The sequence below is a fragment of the Anolis sagrei genome, chromosome 13, assembly GCF_037176765.1.
Source record: "Anolis sagrei isolate rAnoSag1 chromosome 13, rAnoSag1.mat, whole genome shotgun sequence".
In the NCBI taxonomy this organism is placed as follows: Eukaryota; Metazoa; Chordata; class Lepidosauria; order Squamata; family Dactyloidae; genus Anolis; species Anolis sagrei.
Genome location: NC_090033.1, coordinates 12,426,653 through 12,434,152, shown reverse-complemented (window position 1 = coordinate 12,434,152; position 7,500 = coordinate 12,426,653). Strand labels below are relative to the sequence as shown.

The 7,500-nt window shown below is 61.1% G+C and overlaps 1 non-coding gene across 1 annotated transcript in view; it reads left to right on the top strand.

Annotated features, from left to right (window-relative positions):
* LOC137097817 (5.8S ribosomal RNA) overlaps positions 1-4 on the top strand; it is a 153-nt gene extending 149 nt beyond the window's left edge. Inside the window, exon 1 of the ribosomal RNA XR_010910450.1 lies at positions 1-4. This exon is cut by the window's left edge and continues 149 nt beyond it. This is a non-coding gene — a ribosomal RNA (5.8S ribosomal RNA).
* The last annotated feature ends 7,496 nt before the right edge of the window (positions 5-7,500 follow it).

The window sequence follows — 7,500 nt, the reverse complement described above, 5'->3', positions numbered from 1 at the left end:
GTCGCTCGACGGTCAATCGCCCGGCCGGCTCCCCGCGTGCCGGCCAGGGCGCGGCTGGGGGTTCCCCTCTTCGCAGGCGCGCTCCGCCCCTCCCCTCGCGGAGGGGCGCCGGGCCTTCGTCCCCCCCAAGCGCAGACTCGACGCCGCCCGGGGACGGTGATCCCCGCGGCGGCGGCGGGACCCGCCCGCGGAGGGCCTCGCCCCGCGCCCCGTCGTTCGGTCGGCGGCGGAACGGGGGCGGCCTCCGCGCGGCTGTCTGTGGAGACGCAGGGCTGCCCGCGCGTGGCCTACCCCCTTCCGTCCGCCCGTCCGGCGCGCGGACGGGCGCGCGTCCCTCCCGGGCGGGTCTCGTGCGCTTCGCGCCTCCTCCTACGACCGCGACCTCAGATCAGACGTGGCGACCCGCTGAATTTAAGCATATTAGTCAGCGGAGGAAAAGAAACTAACCAGGATTCCCTCAGTAACGGCGAGTGAACAGGGAAGAGCCCAGCGCCGAATCCCCGTCCCGCGGCGGGGCGCGGGAAATGTGGCGTACGGAAGACCCCCTCCCCGGCGCCGCTCCCTCGGGGGGCCCAAGTCCTTCTGATCGAGGCACAGCCCGCGGACGGTGTGAGGCCGGTAGCGGCCCCCGGCGCGTCGGGACCGGGTCTTCTCGGAGTCGGGTTGCTTGGGAATGCAGCCCAAAGCGGGTGGTAAACTCCATCTAAGGCTAAATACCGGCACGAGACCGATAGTCGACAAGTACCGTAAGGGAAAGTTGAAAAGAACTTTGAAGAGAGAGTTCAAGAGGGCGTGAAACCGTTAAGAGGTAAACGGGTGGGGCCCGCGCAGTCCGCCCGGAGGATTCAACCCGGCGGGTCGTCGTCGGCCGCGCCGGGCGCGCGGATCCCCCCCCGCCCCGGACCCACCTCGGGGAAGGGGTTCCCGGGAGGGGACCGCCGCCCGCGCGGAGCCGGCCCCCGTCGGGCGCATTTCCGCCGGGGCGGTGCGCCGCGACCGGCTCCGGGTCGGCCGGGAAGGCCCCGGTCTGGGCAGGTGGCCCGCCGCCCTCGCCCGGCGGCGGGTGTTACAGCCCCCGGGCCTCAGCCATCGCCGCATCCCGGGGCCGAGGGAGAAGACCGCCGCCGCGCCCTCCCTCCGCCGGCCCCCCGCCCCTCCCCCTCGCGGGGGCGGGCGGCGCGGGGGCCTCCGCGCGGGGGACGGGCCCCCCCGCCCCCGGCGCGACTGTCAACCGGGGCGGACTGCCCTCAGTGCGCCCCGACCGCGTCGCGCCGCCGGGCGGGGAGGCGCCACGACGGGCGCCCGGGGTCCGCGGCGACGTCGGCCCCCCACCCGACCCGTCTTGAAACACGGACCAAGGAGTCTAACACGCGCGCGAGTCGGAGGCTGAGCTCGAAAGCCCCGCGGCGCAATGAAGGTGAGGGCCGGCGCGCGCCGGCCGAGGTGGGATCCCGTGCCCGCCGCCGAGCGGAGGGGCGCACCACCGGCCGACGACGCCCGCTCGGTAGACCGGGGGGCCGCGACTTCCGGCGCGCCCGCGATTATCTTGTTTTCTATAGGGGTGGTGCCGCCGCCCCCGCAGGGGGCGGCGGCCCGCGCCTCCCGGTCCACCCCTTCCTCCGTCCGTCCGTGCGAGCGTCCTGCCCGCCTTCCCAGGCCCCCCGTACGGGTGGGCCGGGGCCGGGGACCCGGTCGACCGGGGGGTCCGGTAGACCGGGAGGAGGGGACCGGAGCGGAGGAGAGGGGTGCCGCCGAGCGGGCGGAAGGTCTCTCGCGGTCCAGGAGCGAGCGGGGCCCGTCGGGGAAGGGAGGGACGCCCTCTCCCTTCCCCGCGACCGGGACGCGAGGCCGACGCCGCGGTCGGTCCTCGAGACGGGATCCCGTGCGCGACTGCCTGGACGGAGGGCCGACGACCACCGCCGCCATATACCCGCAGGTACGTCCCCGGGCCGTTCGGCCGCCTCTCCCGCCCCCTCCCCGGGACCGGGCCCGCCCGGGAAGAGAGGCCGACCCCGCGGTACTCGAAACGGCCTCGGGACGCGACTCGGACCCCTTTCCGGCGCCCGGACGGAGGGAGGGAGGGAGGGAGGGAGGGAGGGAGGAATAAAAGGTTAAAAAAATCATATAGAAATAATGATAGAAAATAATACGTGATAGAAATAATAGTAATAATAATAGAGGAAATAATAGGTGAAATAATGATAGAAAATAATACGTACGTATAATCGGAACGGAAATAATGCAAAAATAGGAACATGGAATAATACAAAATAATATAAAATAATAGAAGAAAAAAATGGAAAGAAACAAGGGCCCGCCGTTTTCCCGGTAGACCGGATGCGGGGTTGCGGTTAGGGGTCAGGAAAAGAGAGGAAATCAAATCCTGTAAAAATAAGAATATAAAATAATACCCGTATCGTAAACGTAAGAAACGAGATGATATAAAGATCGTGACATAAAAAAGCAGTGATGTAAATAATCATAAAAATAGAAGTATAAATAAGACAAAATAATAGAAGTGACCTTTTCGGACCCGCCGTTTTCCCGGCCGCCCCGGTAGACCGGATGCGGGGTTAGGCTTAGGCTTAGGGAAAACGGAGGAAACAAAATCATCTCTATCTCTATCTCTATCTATCTACATCTATTCTATTCTATTCTATTCTATTCTATCTATACATATAATAAAGGTGAAAGTTTGTACGTTTATGATTGGCCAGCCTGAAAGTTCCAACATTCGGATTGGCTGCCGCAGCGGTGCTATTTGCATACGGTCTCTGGTCGGCCAGCTTCAATAGGAGCCCCTGGTGGAGAAAAAAGCTAGTTCACGGCAGAAACGGGGACGCGAGAAGGAAATTTGCATATGGTCTCCGATTGGCCAGCCTCGATTCCAAGATTCCGAGATGACTAAGAGAGGAAAGGAAAAGGCCAGAGGGGGCCGAGTCGGACAATTACCAATACAGACTACACTTGGCACACAGAGCCTGCAAGAGCGACTCGACATCCTACTGCAACCATGGATGATGGGACTTGCAGTACCATCACTCACGTTCTGAGACCGCTCTTCCAATGACTGATCAGGACCAAACTTGGCACATAGGCCTCTCGTGACCCACTTTACGCCCGGTGTGGTTTGGCGGGGGATGGACCGTGGATTATGGGACTTGCAGTACCTCTGCTCAATTCTTGAGACCACCGCAACCCTCATCCGATTACCGACAAAGACCAAACTTGGCACACCGAGTCTCCGTGACCCACTCTACGTCCTGGTTTCGGCTCGGAGGAGGATGCACCGTGGACGATGGGACTTGCGATACCTGCGCTCCCTTCCTAAAACCATTATAACTGCCAACGGCGATGGATCAGGACCACAATTTACACAGAGAGCCGGCATAACCCACTCTACATCCTGGTGCGGTTTGGAAGAATTCGAGAATGGATAATGGGACTTGCAGTCACTTCGCTCGCTTCCTGACACCACCGAGACCCTCGCCAATGACCGATCGAGACCAAACTTGGCACACAGAGTCCTGGCGTACTTTCGAGGAGGACAGGCCATGGATGATAGGACTTCAAGTACCTCCACTCTCTTCCCGAGACGGCCGCAACCCTCATCTAATGTCCGAACAAAACCAAACTTGGCACACGGAGCCCCCGTGACCCACTCTACATCCTACTGCGGTTTGAAGTAGGGCATACCATGGATGATGGGACTTGAAGTACCTCTGCTCGCTTTCCGAGACTGCTGCGACCCTCAACGACGACTGAACAACACCAAACTTGGCACATAGACCTCTCATGACCCACTTTACGCCACGGTGTGGTTTGACTGTGGATCGAGCATGGATTATGGGACTTGCAGTATCTTCGCTCAATTCCCGAGACCACTGCAACCGTCATCCAATTTCCGGTAAGGACCAAAACTTGGCACACCGGGTCTCCGTGATGCACTCTACATCCTGGTGCGGTTTGGAGGATGATGCACCATGGACGATGGGACTTGCAGTTCCTTCACTCGCTTAGTGAAACTACTGAGACCCTCATCCAATGACCAAACTTGGCACACAGAACCAACCCCCATGGCCAACTCAACATTCTGGTGAGGTTTGGGGGAGAACAGACTATGGATGATGGGATTTCAAGTACCTCCACACACTTCCCGAGACTGCTGCAACCCTCATCTAATGACCAATCGAGACCACACTTGGCCCCCATGAGAGACTCTACATCCTGGTGCTGTTTGGAGGAGGATGGGCAATGGATGATGGGACTTGCAGTACCTTCACTCACTTCCTGAAACCACAGTGACATTCATCCAATAAAGACCAAACTTGGCACAGAGAGCCCCCGTGGCCAACTCAACATTCTGGTCATGTTTGAGGGAGACTATGGATGATGGGATTTCAAGTACCTCCACTCCCTTCCCGAGACGGCCGCAACCCTCGTCTAATGTCCGATCGAGATCAAACTTGGCACACGGCACACAGAGCCCCCGCGACCCGCTCCGCATCCTGCTGCAGTTTGAAGGAGGATCGACTTTGGATGATGGGACTTACAGTACCATCACTCCCGTTCTGAGACCGCGGTTAACCTCATCCAACGTCTGATCAGGACCAAACTTGCCACGTAGACCTCTCGTGACCCGCTTTACGTCCCGGTGTGTGTTTGGCGGGGGATAGACCGTGGATCGTGGGACTTGCAGTACTTTTGCGCAATTCCCGAGACCACCGCAACGCTCATCCGATTACCGACAAAGACCAAACTTGGCACACCGAGTCTCCACGACGCACTCTACATCCAGGTGCGGTTCGAAGGAGGATGCACCATGGACGATGGGACTTGCAATACCTGCGCTCCCTTCCTAAGACCATTACAACCGCCAACGGCGATGGATCAGGACCGCGATTTACACAGAGACCCAGCGTGACCCACTCCACATCCCGGTGCGGTTTGGAGGAATTCGACAATGGACGATGGGACTTGCAGTCACTTCGCTCGCTTCCTGAGACCACCGAGACTCATCGAGACTACACTTGGCACACGGAGCTTCAACGACCCACTCAACGTCCTGGTGCGGTTTGGAGGGGGACAGACCACGGATGATGGGACTTCAAGTACCTCCACTCCCCAAGACTGCTGCAAAACTCCTCTGATGACCGATCGAGACCAAACTCGGCACACAGAGCCCCCGTGACCCACTCTACATCCCGCTGCAGTTTTGGAGAAGGGTGGACCACGGGTGACGGAACTTCCGGTACCTTCGCTCACATTCCGAGACCTCCGCAAACCTCATCCGATGACGGATCGAGACCAAACTCGGCACGTAGACCTCTCACGGACCCACGTTACGTCCCGGTGTTGTTTGGAAAAATGCGGAGATGGATGACGGGACTTGCAGTACCTGTGCTCACTTCCTGAGACCACCGAGACCCCCGCCACCTTGACTCGCTTACCGAAACCACTGCCGCCCTCATCCGACGGCTGATCGAGACCAAACTTAGCACACGGAGCCCCCACGACCCACTCCACACCCCGCTGCAGTTTGAAGGAGGATGGTTTTTGGACGAGGCGACTTGCGGTACCTTCACTCACTCGCTTCCTGAAAGCGATGCGACCCTCATCCAATGACCCTGGTGAGGGGAGGAGGGCCGGAGGTCGGTCGTGGGGGGTTCTGCGTGTGTGTGGGAAGTTCGCCCCAATTCTGTCATCGGTGGCGTCAAGGATGCCGGTCGTAGGTGAACTATAAATCCCAGTAACTACGACTCGCAAATGCCGAGGTCCGTTTCCCCCAAACTCCACCCGCGTTCACGTTTTGGCGTCGTATCGAGCGTTTGCGCCAAGTTCGGTCCGGATCCGTCATCGTTTGAGTCCACGGTGCTCTCTGGACGTAGGTGAACTACAACTCCCAAGCCCAAGGTCAACGCCCACCAAACACTTCCGGTATCTTCTGCGGTGGGTCACGAGAGTTCCGTGTGCCGAGTTCGGTTCAATTCCGTCGTTGACGGAGTTCAGAATGCTCTTTGACGGTAGGGGAATTAGAAACTACAACTCTCAAATGACAAAATCATAATTTTCTTTCTTCTTTGAGCGACGGTCACTCCTCGCGTCGTGAGACGTTTCGTTGCCAAATTTGGTGTGGTCCTTTTGTTTTTAAGGTACTCATTATGCACAGAGCCTTTTTAAAGATGGAGGGAGGCAGGCAGGCAGGCAGGCAGGCAGGCAGAGAGAGAGCGAGAATAGAAATAAAAGGGGAAAAGACTTAAAAATATATATAGATAAATAATACAAAAGAGCAGAAGAAGAAAACACAAAGAAGTAAGAAACAAGCGGGGGACCGCCTGCCTCGTGAGCCCCTCCCGGTCTACCGGCGTCCCGGTTCCTCCTCCGTCCGGGAATTCCAAGGGGGTCGACTCGCGTTCCCAGGCCGCTTTCGGTACCGCGGCGTCGGGCGCCTTTCCCGCCCGGTCCCGGTCCCGTGGCGCGCGTCGAAAGATAGCGCGCCGGCCGCGGGACGTACCCCCGGTTATCCGGCGGAAGGGGGTCGAGGCGCATTCCGTGCCCGTTTTGGGTACCGCGGGATGGGACGCGGCCTCCCGCTCACGGGTCGCGGTTCGAGGAGCGGGGCAGAACGACCGCGTGGATCGGACTCGGGCCTTGCGGTCGACGCGTCCCAAAGGAAGGGGGGCGCGGAAAGACCTGGGCCGGGGCGGTTCTTCCTCCGTCCGGCCGGCCGCCGGAAGGGGGGCGGAGCGCATCGCGAGGCCGTTTTGAGTACCGCGGGGATCGGACGCGTGTCCCGGACGAAAACATGGGCCCGGACGGGACGGGAATACATCGGTAGCGGGAATACATCGACCGTCTCCCCCGCACAGGGCTCCGCGGAGGCCGGCTCGACTCGGCGCGGCGGCCGGGGAAGCGGAACCGCGCTCTCCGAAGACCGACACGGCTTCGGTATGCGCGCGGAGATTGCCGGAGTCCCGCTTTTCTGCACCTCGCGAGTAAGGGAGGAGACGGCGGTCCCGGGCGGAAGCCGGTCTCGACACCCGGGGACGGGCCTCGGAGGAGCGGGGCGCTTCCCGCCGGACGGCGGGCGGTCGACCGGCGGGCCGCCCTCCCGGGCGGTTCTCGGCCGCTCGCCGGCGGCCCGGCCGCCCGGCCGCCCGGATCGGAGCTCCGGGAAGGCCGGCCCCCGCCCGCGGTGCCGACCGGGGAGCGCGGACCGCCGACGCGGCCGTTCTCGTCTCCGGTATGTATGCGGAGATTTTCAGCGAGGCGGCTTTTTGCACCTCGCGAGTAAGGTAGAGCAGCAACCCGAGCACGAACACCGCGCTCCGCGTCCGGCGCCGACCCGACGGAAACGGCAGGCGTGACGAAAACGACTCGGTCTTTGTGTGTTCTCCGAGCGCCCCCCCGGATCGGGACACGTCCGTCCTCTGGGAAGAAGGGAAGAGCGGCCCGACGGCGAAACCGCCCGCCTACCGCGCTCCACGGCCAGGCGCAGAC